General features: G+C 36.8%; 1 protein-coding gene and 1 pseudogene across 2 annotated transcripts in view; both read left to right on the forward strand.

Moving 5' to 3' along the window:
* The window catches only part of LARP4 (La ribonucleoprotein 4), a 207,018-nt gene that overhangs the window by 2,202 nt on the left and 182,909 nt on the right, over positions 1 to 21,907 (forward strand). The gene's annotated exons all lie outside the window — the stretch shown is intronic.
* On the forward strand, positions 2,342 to 6,272 carry LOC145721674 (E3 SUMO-protein ligase KIAA1586 pseudogene; annotated as a pseudogene).

The raw sequence follows: 21,907 nt of genomic DNA on the forward strand, positions 1-21,907 counted from the left end.
GAAGCAGGCTCCCCGCCGAGCAAGGTGATGTGGAACTCAATGTGGGACTCCATCCCAGGTCCCCAGGATCACGACACGAGCCCAAGGCAGCCGCTTAACTGACTGAGCCACCCAGTCATCCCCGCTATTTTACTTCTGTCTTACTGGTTAACTTAAGTGAAAATATCAGCCAACATCCATGTCTGAACTACACTTCTTTGACAGTGATGTGAGCATCCTTTTTGCTGAATCAAATTGTAATCAAGCATTTGTTCATAGTCTGGTTCATAGTCTGATTTTGTGAGGTATTGTTCGAAAAAGTGAATCAAAACTGATGGATTTTCAAGAAATAGCAGGTCAGACAAAGTACAGATATAGGCCAAAAGCAAAGTAAGTATTTTAGTTTAAAATCCTGCCAAAGACTCCATCAAAAAAACCGTGAGAACTAATAAATGAATTCAATAAAGTTGTAGAATACAAAATCAATACACAAAAATCTGTTCTCAACACTAATAACAAACTATCAGAGAAATAAAAGAATTCCATTTACAATTTCATCAAAAGGAACAAAATACCTATGAATAAATTTAACCAAGGAGGTAAAAGATCTGTATGTTGAAAACTGTAAGACAGTAATGAAAGAAATTGAAGAGGACACAAATGCAAAGATATTCTGTGCTTATGGATTGGAAGAATCAATATTACTAAAATGTTCTTACTACCCAAAGCAATCTACGGTGTCAGTGCAATCCCTATCAAAATTTCAATGGCATTTCTCAAAGAAATAGAACAAATAATCCTAAAATTTGTATGGAACTAAAAAACCTCAAATAGCCGAAGCAATCTTAAGAAGAACAAAGCTGGAAGTATGCACCCTGATTTTAAACTATATAACATTTACTATATTATATTTAAAATAGTATGGTATTGGTATAAAAACAGCATAAATCAATGGAACAGAATAGAGAGCCCAGGAATAAACCCAGGCATATATAGCCAATAAGTGTACAACAAAGGAGTCAAAGGGCACCTGGGTGGCTCAGCGGTTGGGCATCTGCTTTCGGCTCAGGTCGTGATCCCGGCATCCTGGGATCGCGCCCCAAATCGGGCTCCCCGCTCAGTGGGGAGTCTGCTTCTCCCTCTGCCCCTGGCCCTGCTTGTGCGCTCTCACTCCCTCTCTCCCTCCCTCTCTCTCAAAAAATAAATAAAATATTTTTTAAAAAAAAGTAAAAAATACATAATGAGCAAAGGATAGTCTCTTCAAAGAATGGTCTTGGGAAAATTGGACAGCCACATGTGAATGAATGAATAAAACTCTACCACTATTTTACACCATACACAAAAATTAACTCAAAATGGATTAAAGACTTGAACGTAAGACTTGAAACCATAAAACTCATAGAAAAAAACATAGGCAGTAAGTTCTCTGACATAGATCTTGGCAATATATTTTTTAAAGATATTATTTAATTATTTGAGAGAGAGTGCACGTGAAAGAGCATGAGATGGGGAGGGGGAAGATATTCAGATCTTCCTATTTTTTATAATTTTTTTCAAGATTTTATTTATTTGAGAGAGAGATAGAGTGTGGGGGAGGGAGAAGCAGGCTCCCCACCGAGCAGGGAGCCCAAAATGGGGCTCAATCCCAGGACCCTGGAATCATGACCTGAGCTGAAGGCAGATGCTTAACTGACTGAGCCACCCAGATGCCCCTTGGCAATATTTTTTTGAATATGATACCAAAAGCAAAAGCAACAAAAGCAAAAATAAGTAAGTGGAACTACATCATACTAAAATCTTCTGCAAACCATAGGAAACCATCAACAAAATGGAAAGTCAACCTACTGAATGGGAGAAAATATTTGCCAATTAAGTATCTGATAAGAGCTAATATCCAAAATGTATAAAGAACTCAGAACAAAATAGCAAACAAGCAAACAATCTGATTTAAAAATAGGCAGAAGGGGGCACCTGAGTGGCTCAGTCAGTTAAATGTCCAACTCTTGATTTGGGTTCAGGTCATGATCTTGGGGTCCTGGGAACCAGCCGCACATCAGACCTGCTCAGTGAGGGGTCTGCTTGAGATTCTGTCTCTTCCTCTCCCTCTGCCCCCCCCACTCTCTCTCTCAAATAAATAAAATCTTTTAAAAAAACTATAAAAAATGGGGGCGCCTGGGTGGCTCAGTTGGTTGGGCGACTGCCTTCGGCTCAGGTCATGATCCTGGAGTCCCGGGATCGAGTCCCACGTCAGGCTCCCTGCTCGGCAGGGGGTCTGCTTCTCCCTCTGCCCTCTTCCCTCTCGTGCTCTCTGTCTCTCATTCTCTCTCTCAAATAAATAAATAAAATCTTTAAAAAAAAAAAACTATAAAAAATGGGCAGAAGATCTGAATAAACATTTTTCCAAAAGGACATGCTTGAAAAGATAATGTCATTAATTATAGGATATGCAAATCAAAACCACAATGAGATGTCATTTCACACCTGTTAGAATGGCTATTATAAAAAATACAGGAGGAATGCCTAGGTGGTTTAGTCGGTTAAGTGGCTGCCTTTGGCCTGGGTCATGATCCCAGGGTCCTGGGATCGAGTCCCACATTGGACTCCTTGCTCAGCAGGGAGCTTGCTTCTCCCTCTCTCTCCCTCTGCTTATGCTCTCTCTGTCAAATAAATAAAATCTTTAAAAAAATAAAAATAAAAAATACAGGAAATAACAAGAGTTTACAAGAATGTGGAGAAAAGGGAACCATTGTGCACTGATGATGGGAATGTAAATTGGTGTAGCTACTATGGCAAACAGTATGATGTTCAAAATATATAAAAATAGAACTCCATATGATCCAGTAATTCCACTTCTGCATATGTACCCAAAGAAGGCAAGAACACTAACTCAGAAAGATCCCTATGTTCATTGCAGCATTATTTGCAATAGCTAAAATGTGGAAACAACCTAAGTGTCCACCAATGGATTAATGGATAAAGAAATCATGAATATATGAAATACGATTTATTTTATATAATGGAATATTATTATTTAGCCATTAAAAAGAATACAATCTTGCCATTTGAGACAACATAGGTGGATCTTGAGCTCATTATGCTAAGTGAAACAAGTCAGAGAATGACAAATACAGTATGATTTCTTATACAGAATCTTAAAAACAACAACATAAAACAAGCTCATAGATACAGAAAAGAAATTGGTGGTTTCTAGAGGTGAGAAGTAAGAGAAATGGGTGAAGGGAGTCAAAGGTTAAAAAAATGTAGTTGAGGGGTGCCTGGCTGGCTCAGTTGGTAGAGTATGCAACTGGATCTTAAGGTCTTGAGTTCAAGCCCCACATTGGGCATAGATATTCTTTTTTGTTTTTTTTAAGATTTTGTTTATTTAAAAAAAAAAAAAGATTTTGTTTATTTATTTGACAGAGAGAGATATAGCGAGAGCAGGAACACAAGCAGGGTGAGTGGGAGAGGGAGAAGCAGGCTTCCTGCGGAGCAAGGAGCCTGATGTGGGGCTTAATCCTAGGACGCTGGGATCATGACCTGAGCCGAAGGCAGATGCTTAATGACTGAGCCACCCAGGCGTCCCTGGGCATAGATATTCTTGGGAAAAAAAATGTAGTTGACATAAAAGAGACATAGAAATTTTGAACTGTATTCAAAATATTGACTGTATATATATATATACACATATATATTTATGTGTATGCTACTGTATATAACATTTCCACATCTTAGCTATTGTAATATAAGGTATATTATATGTAATATATTAAAACACTGCTGCATACCTATTATTCCTATTATATACCTATTATTTCTATATACCTCTTATTTCAAAATAATGAAAGTAAAATAGCACATTCTAAATCTTAAAGATGAAACTAAATATTAGCATATTCTTAGAAATTCGCATTAAAATATTTAAAACCAAAAGCCAAGCAAATCATCTATGACTTATTTTTACCCAGCTCTCCATTAATAAGCAGGGTAAAAAAAATACTGGTTTAGCTAATTACAATGTAGTAAATTTTTTTTCTACTTAAAAAGTGAAATTTATGCTTTTTCCAAAGGCATATTAAAATTATTATTTTTTAAAGATTTTATTCACTTATTTGACACAGAGAGAGAGAGTACAAGAAGGGGGAGTACCAGAGGGGGAGGGAGAAGCAGGCTCTCCACTGAGCAGGGAGCTCGACACAGGGCTCAATCCCAGGACTCTGGGATCCTGACCTGAGCTAAAGGCAGACGCTTAACTGACTGAGCCACCCAGATGCCCCAGGCACATTAAAATTATTAACAAAAATTTGGTATTAACTCCCAAGTTGTATTCTGAATTTTACTAACACAACAAAATTATTTTTCAGATTCTGATCCCTAAAATGCCAAGGTAAACAGTGACTGATTTTTTTAAATCTGAAGAATATATACATTTTTTAATCTGAAGAAGTTTAAAATAGACACAGAAAATGATAGAAGTGAAAACTGTGGGATACCTAAGCTAATGGAAAATTTCAGAATTGTTGAGTGACCAATCATTGAAGAAACCGTCAGGTTCATCAAAGGAAGAAATAAATAACCTTGTGCTTCCAGATTGTTGGAATGAAAAACAAGTGTTTGTTTTTGGAACAGTACAAATGGTTTGAAATAAAAGAAGGTGAACTAGGATGTATGGATGGTTTGATAGTTCAGCATTTAATAGTGACAGCAAAAAAGTATGTCCATGATCCAGCGAATAGAGGGCATATTTAGTAATCCCAATGGTACTAATAAAACTAGACAGACTTTCCTGCAAAAAAAAAAAGAGAGAATAGCATTTTTCTAACGACTGTACTAAAATGCAAGATTTGTTAGAATCAACTGGCTCAATTCCTAATTTAGTGTAAAACTAAATAATAAAGATCTTGATACTATCATAGAAGTTTTTTTTTTTTAAAGATTTTATTTATATATTTGACAGAGAGAGAGCACAAGTAGGCAGAACGGCAGGTAGAGGGAGAGGGAGAAGCAGGCTCTCTGCTGAGCAGGGAAACCAACGGGCTCGATCCCAGGGCCCTGAGATCATGACCTGAGCCGAAGGCAGCCACTTAACCGACTGAGCCACCCAGGCGCCCCTATCATAGAAGTTTTTAATAGTCTTTACAGTTTAGTAAAACATAATAGGCCTTTATCTGATAGTGAGAAAGGCAATAAAATTAAGAGGAAAAAATGGAGTAGATATAAGCAATTGTTTACATACCCAAATACAGTGCAACAAGAACAACAGGACATATTGCAAAAGAAATTATATGAAGATATTTAGCAATATTGTAGAAGAGAATTTCAAATAAGTGCTATAATTGATGAGGCATCTACACTTTTTTTTTTTTAAGATTTTATTTATTTATTTGAGACAGAGAGAATGAGAGACAGCATGAGAGGGAGGAGGGTCAGAGGGAGAAGCAGACTCCCTGCCGAGCAGGGAGCCCGATGCGGGACTCGATGCGGGACTCGATCCCAGGACTCCAGGACCATGACCTGAGCCGAAGGCAGTCGCTTAACCAACTGAGCCACCCAGGCGCCCAGGCATCTACACTTCTGAAATGCACCTAGTGAATTATCTGCAGTACACAATTGAATCAGGTTTTGTACTGCTAATATTTGTTGCTTTAAAAGACTTGGTGTCAGTCACAAAGGAGTGTATTTCTGATACATCATTGTCTACTTTAAATGGTTGTGACTTTGTTAATGAATGTTTGAAAGAGAACTTAATTGTATTTTGTTCTAATGGTATTTGTACAATAGTGGGAAGGAAGTCGAGTCAAGCTATAAATTTGTTAGAAAATTTTCCTGAAGTCATCAGTTACAATTCAATATCTGAAATAAAATAAGTCAGTCATTTAAAAATATCCTGGATAAAATTTAGTCTTTTTATCACCAATCCAATACAATTAAAATTGAGTTAGAAACTATAAAGAACTTGAAATTATTAAAACTGGTCAAATACTGAGGTAAGGTGGGTAGCATGTGGTTTACAAACTGCCACCGCTGTATATCAGGCATATCCTTCACTATATTGCATTTTTCTCATTCTTTTTATTCTGGTTTAGCAAAGAGATTAGCTAACATTAATTTCTTGCAAGACCTTGCTTTAATGATTGACGTTCTTGAAGAATTTTCATTATTTTCGATTGCATTGCAGTCAAGATCAACTAACATTCAGAAAGTAAAAAATTAAGTGTACTATAAAAGATTTGGAAAATTTTAAATTGGTATTAGAAAGCATGAATCTCGGGCGCCTGGGTGGCTCAGTTGGTTAAGCGACTGCCTTCGGCTCAGGTCACAATCCTGGAGTCCCGGGATCGAGTCCCGCATCGGGCTCCCTGCTTGGCAGGGAGTCTGCTTCTCCCTCTGACCCTCCTCCCTCTCATGCTGTCTCTCATTCTCTCTCTCTCAAATAAAAAAAAAAAAAAGAAAGCATGAATCTCATGTTAACGATTTAAGTCAAATATATTTAAAGACATTCCACTTAATTTGAAGCTCTGTCTAGGAATATATTACTAAAGAGTAATAAATTTATGTCTTTTATTATGTGTTTATTAAAAACAAAGCATCTTTTATTTATTTGTTTGTTTGTTTAAGTAGTCTCCACACCCAACATGGAGCTGGAACTCACAACCCTGAGATCAAGAGTCCCATGCTGTACTGACTGAGCCAGCCAGGTGCCTCAGAAACAAAGCATCTTAATTATTTTGATTTATTAAGGCTATCTCCTTGGATTTATGGAGAATTAACTTCACTATGAATAGCTGGTAGGGGAAAATTGTATCATCAAAATAAAATTTTAAAACATGAAATAATTTGAATGGTTCTCCAGAATTTGTAGATAATAATGTAGAATCACACAATGTTACAATCCCTGTAACTATATAAAAAGTTAAAAAAAAATAGCACTATTGTAGTCAGGAGTGCTAAAGCTGAAAGAAGTTTTATTTTTATTTATTTATTTTTTTTTTAAAGATTTTATTTATTTATTTGAGAGAGAGAATGAGACAGAGAGAGCATGAGATGGGGGAGGATCAGAGGGAGAAGCAGACTCCCCGCTGAGCAGGAAGCCCGATGCGGGACTCGATCCCGGGACTCCAGGATCATGACCTGAGCCGAAGGCAGTCGCTTAACCAACTGAGCCACCCAGGCGCCCAAGACGTTTTATTTTAATGGCATTTGCACCGGGTAAGAAATGGTAGTTTAATAGTAGATCACATATCAAACTTAATTACATAAAATTTATTGGAAAAAGAGCAGATTGGGATCATCAAATGATGGTTTGCTTTGCTTTTGCAAATGATTACTTTGCTTTTCTCCTGTGTTGGATCCTATATTTCTTTACTCCTGATTTCTCAACATTGGCACTAATTCACTCTTTTTTCTTCAGCTTTTTTGGTGTTTTATTTTGAAAATGTAACATTCCTGGGTACTTGGGTGGCTCAGTCAGTTAAGTATCCGACTCTTGTTTTCAGCTCAGGTCATGATCTCTTGGGTGGTGGGATTGACTCCACACTCAGAGGGGGGTGGGGAGTGTGGGGGGTGGTGTGTCTGCTTGAAGATTCTCTTCCTCTGCCCCTCCCCCACTCACTCTCTCTCACCCTCTCTAAAATAAATAAATCTTTTTTTTTTTTTTTTTAAGATTTTATTTATTTGAGAGAGAGAGAATGAGAGACAGAGAGCAGGAGAGGGAGGAGGGTCAGAGGGAGAAGCAGACTCCCTGCTGAGCAGGGAGCCCGATGTGGGACTTGATCCCGGGACTCCAGGATCATGACCTGAGCCGAAGGCAGTCGCTTAACCAACTGAGCCACCCAGGCGCCCAATAAATAAATCTTTTAAAAAAAGAAAAGAAAATGTAACATTCCATTAGCATGTATCTTTGAGAAATAAGTAGGATAGTTGAGAAATAACAGCCTCAGAGAAATGTGCCCATTCTGACTTTTACATTCTTGAGCCTCTTCACATCTCAGAGGGCAAGGTTTAATCATTTTAGCTTGAACTGCTTTGTCCAGTGGGTAGCACCCCACTATGAAAGGAAGTTCTTAACTAAAAAAAATGGTAGCAAGAATGGATATTCTTAGAAAGCTATTGCTTTAAATGCTTCCCCTGGGGCGCCTGGGTGGCTCAGTTGGTTAAGTGTCCTACTCTTGATTTTGGCTCAAATAATGATCTCAACAGCTCTGTGCTCTGTGGGGAGCCTGTTTGGGCTTCTTTCCCTCTGCCCCTCCCCTGGCTTATTCTTGCACGCATGCTCTGTCTCTCTAAAATAAATAAATCTTTAAAATGCTTCCCCTTCTCCAATTGTGTTAAAGCCCTTGTAAGATTTTTTTTTAAGAGCAGTTTTTAGTTCAGAGCAAAATTAAGAGGATGGTACAGAAATTTCTCATATACTCCTTGCCCCCATATAGGCACAGCCTGCCCTATTAAAATCCCCCACCAGAATGGTACATTAAAAACATTTTTTGGGGGGCGCCTGGGTGGCTCAGTCATTAAGCATCTGCCTTCGGCTCAGGTCATGATCCCAGGGTCCTGGGATCGAGCCCCACATCGGGCTCCCTGCTCCGCAGGAAGCCTGCTTCTCCCTCTCCCTCTCCCCCTGCTTGTGTTCCCTCTCTCACTGTGTCTCTCTCTGTCAAGTAAATAAATAAAATCTTAAAAAAAAACCCAAAACATTTTTTTTAATTTGAGTATAGTTGACACATAATGCTACATTACTTTCAGGTGAATAGAATGGTATTTTTTTTTTTCATTTTTTACCAAGGATGAACTTAAGTTGACATGTCATGATCATCCAAAGTCCATAGTTTACACTTGGGTTCACTTTTGGTGTTGCTTATTTTTAGTTTATACCAATGTACAGTGGCATATATCCATTACTATAGCATCATTCAGAGTATTTTCACTGCCCTAAAAATCCTCTGTGCTCCACATTCCTCCTTCCACTTCAACCCTGGCAACCACTGATCTTTTTTTTTTTTTTTTTTAAAGATTAATTTATTTATTTGAGAGAGAGAGGTTGGGGGGGTGCGCAAAAGGAGTGGGAGAGAGAGAATCTTGAGCAGACTTCCTGCTGAGCGCAGAGCCTGATGTGGGGCTCAATCCCATGCACAGCCCTGCGATCATGACCTGAGCCGAAATCAAGAGTCAGTTGCTTAACCAAGTGAGCCACCCAGGTGCCCCCAACCATTGATCTTTTTGCTGTGTCCATAGTTTTGCCTTTTTCTAAGAATATCATGTACTTGGGATCATATAATATGTAGCCTTTTCAGATGGGCTTATACTCAGTAATATGCATTTAAATTTCCTTCATGTCTTTTCATAGGTTCAAAATTTTGTAAGAAACTGCCAAACTACTTTTAAAAATGGCTGTACCATTTTTTATTCCCACCAGCAAAAAATGAGAGTTCCTATTACTCCACATCCTCATCAGCATTTGGTATTGTCATTGTTCCAGATTTTGTCCATTCTAATAAGGATGTAGTGGTATCTCATTGTTTTAATTTGCATTTCCCTTCCGACATATGATGTGGAACATCTTGTCATATGCTTATTCAGCATCTGTATATCTTTGGTGAGAGGCCTGTTCAGGTCTTTGGGCCATTTTGTAATTGTTTTCTTATCGTGGAGTTTTAAGAGTTTTTTTTAATATTTTGGACAATACTCCTTTATTGGCTGTGTCTTTTGCAAATACCTTCTCCCAGTCTGTAATCTTCTCATTTTCTTGACATTGTCTTTCACATAGCAGAATTTTTTAATTTTATTGAAGTTCAGATTATCCATATGTCTTTCATGGATAGTGCTTTTGGTGTTGTGTCTAAAACATCATTGCCATTCCCAAGGTCATCTAGGTTTTCTCCTATGTTATCTTCTTGGAGTTTTATAGTTTTACATTTTACACTTAAGTTTATAATCCATTTTCAGTTAATTTTTGTGAAGTGTATAATGTCTGTGTCTAGAGTATTTTCATTGTGAATGTTCAGTCGTTCCAACACCATTGGTTGAAAAGACTATCTTTGCCCATTGTAGTGCCTTTTCTCCTTTGTCAAGGTTCAGTTAACTATATTTATGTGGGCCTATTTCTGGGCTCTCCATTCAGTTCCATTGATCAATCTGTCTGTTTTTCATGACTACAACACTGTCTTGATTACTGTAGCTCTATAGTAAGTCTTGAAGTTAGTGTCAGTTCTCCAAATTTGTTCAGCTTTTTCAATATTGTGTTGGCAATTTGTGGTCTTTTGCTTCTCCATATAAACTTTAGAATCATTTTATATATATCCACAAAATAACTTGCTGGGATTTTTAGTGGGATTGCATTGAATCTATAGATCAGTTTGGAAAGAACTGACATCTTGACAATAGTGACTCTTCTTATCTGTGAACATGCAATATTTTTCCATTTTAGTTCTTTGATTTCGATTATCAGAGTTTTATAGTTTTCCTCAGATAGATCTTGTAATGCTTTACTCTTTATTGTGGGGGACTATCCATATTCATATGTGTGATTCTAGTTCATGCTTTGAAGTGTTCTATTGACACATCTGCCACTGCTGATGGATATTTAGATTATTTCCATTTTTTCACTATTATAAACAATGTTAAAAAGACATTCTTATATTTGTATGCTGGAGTTTCTATATACATACCTCCAGTTTACCCTTTTATCTACAGTGTGAGATCTCATTTCTCTACATCTTTGCCAAAAGTTGGTATTATCAGACTTAAATATTCATAAGTTTGATAGGTATGGAATGAAAATATTGTTTTAATTTGCATTTGTTTAATTGAAAATGAGAATAAATATCTTTTTATGATGTTTATTGGCCATTTGGATTTCTTTGTTTGAATTACTTATTCAAATCCTTTGTTCATTTTCCTCCTTGTTCATTTACTGTGTGGTTATTTTTCTATAGTCTCACCTGGTACTTGTTCATTGGTATACATATTTTATGTGCATAAATACAGTTTTTCATTATCTTTCCCTTACCTTAATTCATACTTCTAAGTAAAAGTCATTCCAGGTACAGTGCCAAGCACTGGGGTATTCACTGGAGAACAAGATAGTGATTTAGTGGGACAAATAAGTAAGTTAGTAGAATGCTTTAGATAAGAACTATGATAGAGGAAAATACAGGAGACTATGGTAGATCTTAGAAGGGGTACTTAACTCAGACTTGGAAATCAGAAATCTTCTAGAGGAATTGATGTCTAAACTGAATAGTAAATAGGAATTAGCAAGGAAGAAGAGTGTATTTGTGTGGTTGGTTAGCTGGAAGAGATAGATGGATAGGGTAGGACCAACAGGGGGAAAAAAATGCATGGTAGGGCTATGCTTACTTTAAAAAGTGGGGGGTTCAGTATAGTTTAAGCCTAGGGTATAAGAGGTGGTAGTCACTGATGAAGCTGGAAAGGTAAGCAGGGGCCAAATTTTGCAAGACATTGGAAGGCATATTAAGGAGTTTGAATTCTACTGTAGGACAACTGGGGAACCGTTAAACATTGTACCTTAAAGTATGGATTACCTCCATCAGAATCACCTAGAAATCTTGTTAAAAATGACCATTCCCATATTCTACCCCAGACCTATTGAATCAAAATCACTGGGGTAAAGTCCCCAAATCTGTATCTTTTAACGATACTGCCAAGTAATGTCTTATGCATCTTGAAGTTTGCACAGTAAAGTACTTGAGTTAGGGAATGATGTGCTCAGATGTGTATTCTACAGAGATAACTTTGGTTGCAATATGAATAGTTTGGAAGGTGGTGAAACTGGAGACCAGGCAACCCATTAGGTGGCTGTTGGAATAACTGGAATAATTGGGTGAGAGAAGTTGATGACCTGAACTAGAGTAGGACTGGAGTTGGAGAGAAGTAGATGAACTAGAGAGAGGTGAAAGTCTTTGGAAGATTTGTCAAGACTTGATGGTTTGTTTTGATATGGAGGTAACTTCTGCAACTGGGTGAGGCTATTTCCTAATCTGGAGAATATAGGAAAACTAGCAACTTCCTGGGGATAGTGGTGGGAGTAGGAAGGAGAGACACCAAGTTCAGCTGTGGGCCTATTAGTTTTAAGGTGGACTTAAAAGTAGAGATATCCAGTGGGCAGATGGAGGATAGTTCTACAGTCACTAAAAGAAATATCTGGCGGCTGGGGCAGGGACGTTGGGAGGCCCACCTGGGTGGCTCAGTTGGTTGAGTGTCCAACTCTTGATTTTGGCTCAGGCCATGATCTCAGTGCTGTGAGATTGAGCCCTGCATCAGGCTCCATGCTCAATGAGGAGTCTGCTTGAGATTCTCTCTCTCTCTCCCTCTCCTTCTGCCCCTCCCCCCACTCATGCGTGCATGTGCGCACATGCTCGCTCTCAAATAAATAAGTACATCTTAAAAAAAAAAAAAAGAAATATCTGTGTTTAAGATATAGCTAAAGCAGAGGTAAATTTGCTGTGAAGCTGATGAAGTTAACCTTCAGGCCTGTCTTGTGAATGTCCTTTTCAAGGCCCTGAGACAAGGGATGCCTGGGTGGCTCAGTCAGTTAAGTGTCTGCCTTCGACTCAGGTAATGATCCCAGGGTCCTGAAATCGAGTCCCGAATCGGGCTCCCTGCTCAGCATGGAGCCTGCTTCTCCCTCTGCCTGCTACTCCCCCTGCTTGTGCTTGCTCCCTCTGACAAATAAATAAATAAAATCTTTAAAAAAAACATTAATTTTGGGGGCTTCTGGGTGATTCAGTGGATTAAGCATCTACTTTCAGCTCAGGTCTTGATCCCAGCATCCTGGGATCGAGCCCTGCATTGAAGCAGGGAGTCTGCTTCTCCCTCTCCCTCTGCTGCTCCCCCTGCTTGTGCTCTCTCACTCTCTATCAAATAAATAAATAAAATCTTTAAAAAAAAAAAAGGTCCTGAGACAGACCCTAACAATTCTGTATTTGAAGAGCTATATTAATTTTCTTTTTTCTTTAAGATTTTATTTATTTGACAGAGAGAGAGACAGCGAGAGAGGGAACACAAGCAGGTGGAGTGGGAGAGGGAGAAGCAGGCTTCCCGCTGAGCAGGGAGCCACATGTGGGGCTCAATATGGGGTTCAATGCTGGACTGGATCATGACCTGAGCGGAAGGCAGATGCTTAACAACTGAGCCGCCCAGGTGCCCTGAGCTATATTAATTTTTTAAAGAAGGTCTCCCTAATTGTGTAAGCTTCAGTCCTCAGAAAACTTTGGGTTTGCCTCTGAGCTATATGTCAGAATCATCAGCATAAAAATGATATAGCTATAGCTATATCTTTCCAGGACACTGGAAAGGAGATCGCCTTAGGAGAATGTATAGAGCAAAAAACAACAGGGGTTTTATTATACTATAGATTATCTTCCAATCATGACTATTATTTTAAGTTAGGTATAGAGAAAAATCAGGGGAAAACATCTAAAAAGCAAGGTAAGAAAGAGTTTGTGACCACAAAAATACACTATAGTTTAACTTGAAAGCGTTATATATTTATATGAAACTATTAGGTAAATTTGCCTTTTTGGGTAGGCCCATAAGGAATCTTTTTTTTTTTTAATTTTTTTTTTTTTTAAGATTTTATTTATTTATTTGAGAGAGAGAGAATGAAAGAGAGCATGAGAGGGAGGAGGGTCAGAGGGAGAAGCAGACTCCCCGCCAAGCAGGGAGCCCGATGCGGGACTCGATCCTGGGACTCCAGGATCATGACCTGAGCTGAAGGCAGTCGCTTAACCAACTGAGCCACCCAGGCGCCCAAGGAATCATTTTGATAAATGTGTATGAAAATGAAAAAATTAAACTCTGTGTATTTAAAAAAAATTTTTTTTAAAGTAGGTTCTATGCCCAGTGTGGAGCCCAACACAGGGCTTGAATTCACGACCCTGAGATCAAGACCTGAGCTGAGACAAAGAGTTGGACACTTGACCAACTGAGCCACCCAGGTGCCCCTGTTTTTTCAAATCATAATAGAGGGATGAAAATTTAATTTGAGAAGCTTTGTGGTTCTTATCTAAATTCTTTTAGAATTGCATATTTACTATATATGACACATATATATATAACATATATATAATACATTTATCAGATACTTTTGCTTCAAAAAATCTAGTTCAGAAAATGGCCTTCCCTTCTTTATCTTAAAAACTGTAAGGAAAGGACATTATTGAATCTTTAATAATGTCACATGATCAGAAATATGTCTATTCTAAATCTCTGATTCTCACAAAGGAAGAGGACCATTTTTAAAAAATAAGCTTTAGAGGTATGCTTTACATACTATAAGATTCATCAGTTTTTAAGTATACAGTTTCATACGTTTTTGACAAATGTGTACAGCAGTGTAACCATCAGGACAATTCAGATATACAATATTTCTGCACCCCCAAATTTTCACTTGTGCCCCTTTTTCATCAATCTCCTCCCCTAATCTCTCACTCCTGCCCCAGACAACCACTGATCTGCTTTTTGCCATCACAATTTTGACTTTACTAGAATTTCATAAAAATGTTTGTAGTCTTTTGTGTCTGGCTCTGGCTTCTTTCACTTAGTATAATGCTTTTGAGATTATCCAGGTTGTTTTATGTAACAATAGTTCATTCCTTTTCGGTTGTAAGTAGTACATTCCATTATGTGGACATATCATAATTTATCAATTTACCAGTTGATGGACATTTGAGCAGTTTTCATAATAATAGTTTGGGGCTATTATTAACAAAGCTGCTGTGAACATTTACATAACCAGTCTTAATATGGACATCTGTTTTCATTTCTCTGGAGTAAATATTTAGGAATGGGATTGCACTGTAACATGCATTTGACTTTTTAAAAAACTGCCAGAGTTTTACAAAGTGAGTGTACAAAATATTCCTACCAGCGATATATAAGAGTTCTAGTTGCTCCCCATTCTCCACTGTACTTAGTATTGTTGGTTTTTTAAGCTTTAGCCATTCTCATGGGTGCTGTGATATCTCATTGTGGTTAATTTGCATTTCCCTAATAACTAAGGAAGCTGCACATCTTTTCATGTGCTTATTTGCCTTTCATATCTTTTTTGGTGGAGTATCTGATAAAGTCTTTTGCCTATTTATTAAGTGGATTATTTGTTATTATTGAGTTGTAAAAATTGTTTACATATTCTGGATATAATTTTTTATTAGCTGCATGCTTTGAAAGTATTTTCTCCCAGTATATGATCTGTTTCTTTTTCTTTTTTTAAGGTTTTATTTATTTTATTTGAGAGAGAGAGGTAGAGAGAGGGAGCAGGAGTAGGGGGGAGGAGGCAGAGGGAGAAGATTCCCCACTGAGGAGGGAGCCCAATGTAGGGCTCAATCCCAGGACCCTGAGATCATATATGGTGTTTCTTAATTTTTCTTAATAGTATCTTTCAAAAAATAGTTTTAACTTTTGATGAAGTACACTTTATCAATTTTTTCTTTTATAGCTTGTGCTTTTTCTATTCTAAGAAATCTTTGTCTTACCCAAGGTTGTAAAGATTTTCACTTATGTTTTATAGTTTTAGAAGTTTTATAGTTTTAGCTTTTATCTATAGGTCTCTGATCCATTTCAACTTAATATTTTGGCATATGGTGTGAGGTAAGGGTCAAGGCTTTTTTCCATATGGATACCCAGTTGTTCTAGCACCATTTATTGAAAAGGCTATCTGTCCCCCATTAAATTATTTTTGTAATTCATTTGTATATTAAATGAATATATTTGTGTTGGTCTATTTGATTTCTTTTTTAATTTTTTTAAGGGTGCTATACGCCTAATGTGGGGCTTGAACTCACAACCCTGAGACCAAGTGTTGCATGCTCTACTGACAGCCAGCCAGGCGCCCTGTGTTGATCTACTTTTGGACATTCTGTTCTGTTCCATTAAACTATGTGTCAACAGTAATCTTTCAGTAATGAAAATTTATTTTACTTTTGTAAAAAGTATTCTGAAGTTATTCTTGGGTATTATGGAAAAAGGCTGAATCCTATACCTGTGAACAGTTTGCATTCTTCCCAACTACTACTCAAACCAGAAATGTATATGTGTATTAAAGGTATTTTCCCATAAGTAATTCCTAGGATAGTAAGTTATCATTGTAGGGAATATACATTTTTTTAAAGTAATCTCTACACCCAACATGGGGCTTAAACTCACAACCCCAAGCTCAAGAGTCACATGCTCTGCAGATTAAGCCAGCCAGGTGCCCCTGGAATATACATTTTTTAATGTATAAGAAGTAATTAGGCATCCTTTGTTTGCTTATAGCTTCATTTTCTCAGAATGTAGAAGAGGGAGTAAAATAAACTCTTGTCATGCAGAAATCTTTAAAGCAACCAAAACTATATTCTATTAATGAAGAATGAAAAAAATATTGAAATTTTCAGAGGATAAAGCAGAATAAATTCTGTTCTTTGGGAACAACAACCATGAATACCACAAATCAAGGAAGGGGATTTCCTGACTTCTGCTTCCAAGCAATTTCCAATAAATGATGGAGGAAGTGATTTTCCTTTTTAAAAAACTTATTGTTGGCAGATTAGTATACTTCCTTTCAATCTTTTAGGATTTTTTTTTTTAAAGATTTTATTTATTTATTTGAGAGAGAGAGAATGAGAGAGAGCAAGCACATGAGAGGGGGGAGGGTCAGAGGGAGAAGCAGACTCCCTGCTGAGCAGGGAGCCCAATGCAGGACTCGATCCAGGGACTCCAGGATCATGACCTGAGCCGAAGGCAGTTGCTTAACCAACTGAGCCACCCAGGCGCCCCTCTTTTAGGATTTTAAATACATGTATACTAAAATTCCTGAACTTCATAAGCCTTTGGGTTTTTGTCAAATTTTTCGTTTGCAGAATGTTAAATTGTTTCAGTAAAAAGTCGCTCTGTTGTAGAAGTGTTACAGAACCAGGGAGATGATGCATTATTAAGAGGGAGGGAAACACCCACGCATTAACACTTAGCTAGGAGGAATTCCTTGCTCTGCTGCTGGAGCATAGGCTTTGGAGTCAGAATTCATTTGCATTTCATCTCTTTGACTTCTTAATATGAGTCAAGGGGCAAGTTTCTTAGCTTCTCTAAATCTCAGCTTCTACCTTGGCAATAATAATACTTGGGTGACAGTGTTGTCATGAAGATTAAATTAAATGACACCTAGTACTCTGCTTAGCATATAATACACTGAATAAATATTAGATTCCTTTTCCATTTCACCCAGTCCTTCCTCATATAGACTTAATTTTCTGGAGGTAACTTGCATACCCCACAGCAGAAGCTGATCTGTTGGTTCTTCCTCTTTCTTTTAGTAACAAAATGATAGAAGTTTGTAGAGTACTGGAAAACAGGAGAACATCTGAGCTCAGGGATCAGACTCTAGGATAAGAAACTAGTTCAGCAGGAAGTATGCGCTGTCAACCCCTTAAGGATCATATGCTCAAGGTGTCCAATCCTATCTCACATGTTTAATACCTCAAATGTCACTTGATGGTAGAAGACTCTCTAGGGAACTCTGTGAGAACAGTACTCAGTTGTAGTGGAAGGCTGACCTGAGAACACCCTTTAGACTTTCTCTACCCTTCTTTGTCCTTGTGTAATTTAATTATGTTCTCTCTTGCTGTAGCTTTTAAATTCAAAGACACTTTTTATTAGTGCCTGTCACCTTAAATTACCAGATTCTGGCCCTCTTTACCTCCTCCCACCTTTATCCTGTGAAAGAGATAGTGGTACTGCTTAATTTAAGAGATATTTGCTTCTGGTTACACCTCCCTGCTCCCCAACATACCTGCCCTTTCACAATTAACTTCATTCCTAAAGGCAGAAAAAACTTTTTAAAATGTTCTAGCTATTTATTGAGAAGATCTGGACATCACTATTAGCAAACAACAGATTCTCAGTTGTGTGTACAATTATCTTAATGTACGTTTGGGATATTGCAGAAAAATTACCAATTCCTATTTTAAGACTATCTGCCAAAACACAAAATACTCTCAATCAATCAGACTGATCATACTAACTTTATTATATGTGTATCAGTATTCCTATTCTAATGAAGAACGGACTTTCTATAAATTGTTTATGTACTGTATGAGGCCCTGAGAATACAAAAGTACAGGATTTGGACCTTAATACTTTAGTCATAAGGAAAGCAAGCTAGGATTAGAACTCAAAGTCACTAATTCAGTTTTTTCACATGTACCAAAATTTAATTGTATAGTGCATTGGATCTATCTCAGACACTACAGAATTCTTTGTCTGATTCTATATATAAAATATATTCCCATTTATGTATTTATGTTTAACTTAGACTATAACACCTATCAAATAGTATTTTATTGTTTGATTTCCAAAAGTTCATTCCTTATTCTCCTTTGGTTCATGCACAAATTTGAGCCTGCTCAGTTGGATATACAAACGTTTTACACTTTCTGTTACAATATCACTCATATGCAACACCCTCAAGAGTAAGAAAAACACTCAGTTGTTAACACTTTTTTCTAGAGAGAGTTCTAGTTAGAAGAAATAATTAAATATCTTTATTGTTTAAGCCGTTGTTATATGGATATTCTGGTATTTGCTGCTGAAAGCACCATTAAATAAATTCAGTCAGTGATTAAAGCACCTGACTTAGATAGCTTTATTTAGGTGTTTTTCCATATTTTCAAAGACTAACTTCTTACCTATAATTTATTTATTTATGTATTTATGTATTTATTTTCAAAGACTAGCTTAGTTAAATCTTACATGAACTTTTCTAGAACATAGGAAAAGTAGAAATATTTACCAGCTCTTTACATAAAACCATGATTGCCTTGATACCAAAACCAGATAGGGAGAGAAAGAAAATTACAAGCCAATCTCATTATCACAGACACAAAAATTCTAAGTAAATTACTAGTAAACTGAATCCAACAGTGTATTAAATAGATAATACCAGGGTCTAGTTGAGTTTATTCCAGGAATGCAAGGGTGGTTTAACATTGAAAACAAAACAAACTTTCAATGTAAATTATCATATTAGCAGAATAATAGGGAAAAAGCTATGATCATCTCAATAGAGGTAGAACAAGCATTTGAATTCAGTACCCATTCATTTTTTTTAATTTAATTTTTTATTTCTTTGTAATATTTTTCAGTTTATTTCTAAATGAAGTGTAGTTGACATACAATGTTATATTAGTTTCAGGTATACAAACATAGTGATTCAACACTTACATGCATTACAAATGCTTACCATAATAAGTGTAATTACCATCTATCACCAAAGTTACAGTATTATTGACTATATTCCCTATGCTATACTTTATATCCTGTGGCTTATTTATTTTATAAATGCAAGTTTGTACCTCTTAATCCCTTTTACCTATTTCACCCATGTCCCCATTGCCCCTCCTCTCTGACAACCACCAGTTTCTTCTCTGTATTTATGAGTATTTCTGGGTTTTTTCCCTACATATATGTGAAATCATATGGTATTTGTCTTTCTCTGACTTATTCACTTAGCATACTACCCTTTAGATCTGTCCATGTTGTCACAAATGGCAAGATTTCATTCCTTTTTTATGGTTGAGTAATATTCATGTGTGTGTGTATACACCATATCTTCTTTATCCATTTATATATCTGTGGACACTTAGATTGCTTCGATATCTTGGCTATTATAAATAATGCTGCAGTGAACATAGGAGTGAATATATCTTTTTTGGATTGGTGTTTTCGTTTTCTTCAGGTGAATACCCAGAAGTGTAATTGCTAGATTATATAGTAGTTCCATTTATTTTTATTTTTATTTTTTGAGAGGGAGAGTGGGGTAGGGGCGGAGAGAGAGGGAGAGAGAGTTTTAAGAAGGCTCCATATCCAGTGTGGAGCCCCCCACAGGACTTGATCTCATAACCCTGAGATCATGACCTGAGCTGAAATTAAGAGTTGGATGCTTAACTGACTGAGCCACCCAGGCACCCCAGTAGTTCTATTTTTAATATTTGAGGAATCTCCACACTTTTCCATAGTGGCTGCTCCCAATTTACATTCCCACCAATAGTGCACAAGGGTTTCCTTTTCTCCATATCCTTGCCAGCATTTGCTATTTTTTGTATTTTGATAATACCCATTCTGACAGGTATAAGGTGGTATCTCACTGTAGTTTTGATTTGCATCTCCCTGATGATTAATAATGTTGAACATCTTTTCATGTACCTATTGGCCATCTCTATGTCTTCTTTGGAAAAGTGTTTATTCAGGCCCTCTGCCCATTTTTAAATTGGATTGTCTGGTTTTTCTTGGTGTTGAATTTTAGGAGTTCTTTATATATTTTGGATATCAACCCCTTATCAGAAATATCATTTGCTGATATCTCCTCTCATTCAGTAGGTTGCCTTTTCATTTGGTTGATGGTTTCCTTTGCTGTGCAAAAGAGTTTTAGTTTAATGTAGTCCCAATTGTTTATTTTTGCTTTTGTTGTCATGTCTGAGGAGGCAGATCCAAAAAATTATTGCTAAAACCAATGTCCATGAGTTTACTGCCTATGTTTTCTTTTAGGAGTTTTATGGTTTCAGGTCTTATATTTAGGTGTTTCATCCATTTTGTTTTATCTTTGTATATGGTATGAGAAAAATGATCAAGTTTCATTCTTTTGCATGTAGCTGTCAGGTTTTCCAAACACCATTTATTGAAACTGTTTTCTCTATTGTATATTCTTGCCTCCTTTGTCATAGATTAATTGAATTAATTGAACATATAAGCATGGGTTTATTTCGGGGCTCTCTTTTCAGTTCCATTGATATATGTATCTATTTTTGTGCCAACACCATACTGTTTTGATTACTATAGCTTTGTAGTATAGTTTGACATGTTGGCATGTGATTCCTGCAAGTTTTTCTTTCTCACATTTGCTTTGGCTATTCAGGGCCTTCTGTAGTTTCATACAAATTTTACTGTTATTTGTTCTAGTTCTGTGAAAATGCTATTGGTATGTTCATAGGGATTATACTGAATCTGTAGATCACTTTGGGAAGTATGGACATTTTAACAATATTAATTTTTCCAATCCCTGAGCATGGTATGTCTTTCCATTTATTTGTGTCATCTTCAGTTTCTTTCATCAATGCATCAATTACTGCTTTCAGAGTACAGGTCTTTTCACCTCTTTGGTTAAATTTATGCCTAGGTATTTTATTCTTTTTGATGCAATTATAAATGGGATTTTTTTTTCTCTTTCTGATATTTTTTTATTAGTGTATAAAAATGCAACTTATTTCTGTATATTAATTATTCTAATAGTTTTTTGCTGGTGTCATTAGGGTTTCTTATGTATAGTATCATGTCATCTGCACAGGGAATTTTACTTCTTCCTTATCAATCTGGATGCCTTTTATTTCTTTTTCTTATCTGATTGCTGTGGCTAGGACTCCCAGTACTATGTTAAATAAAAGTGGCAAGAGGGGCATCCTTGTCTTGTTCCTGATCTTAAAAGAAAAGACTTTTTTTTAAATTGTTGAGTATAATGTTATCTGTGGGTTTGTCATATATGGCTTTTATTTTTTTTAATTATTTTATTTATTTATTTATATTTTTTTGTAGTTTTTAATTTTATTATGTTATGTTAGTCACCATACAATGCATCATTAGTTTTTGATGTAGTGATCCACGATCCATTGTTTTCGTATAACACCCAGTGCTCCATGTAGTACGTGCCCTCCTTAATACCCATCACCGGGCTAACCAATCCCCCCTCCCCTCCCCTCTAAAACCCTGTTTGTTTCTTTTTTTTTTTTTTTCTATTCTTATGTTAATCCCCATACATTACATCATTAGTTCTAGATGAAGTGTTCCATGATTCATTGTTTGTGCATAACACCCAGTGCTCCATGCAGAACGTGCCCTCCTCAATACCCACCACCAGGCCAACCCATCATCCCATCCCCCTCCCCTCTAG

This window comes from Leptonychotes weddellii, chromosome 5 (assembly GCF_054177405.1).
Source record: "Leptonychotes weddellii isolate Sample4059 chromosome 5, ASM5417740v2, whole genome shotgun sequence".
Classification (NCBI taxonomy): Eukaryota; Metazoa; Chordata; class Mammalia; order Carnivora; family Phocidae; genus Leptonychotes; species Leptonychotes weddellii.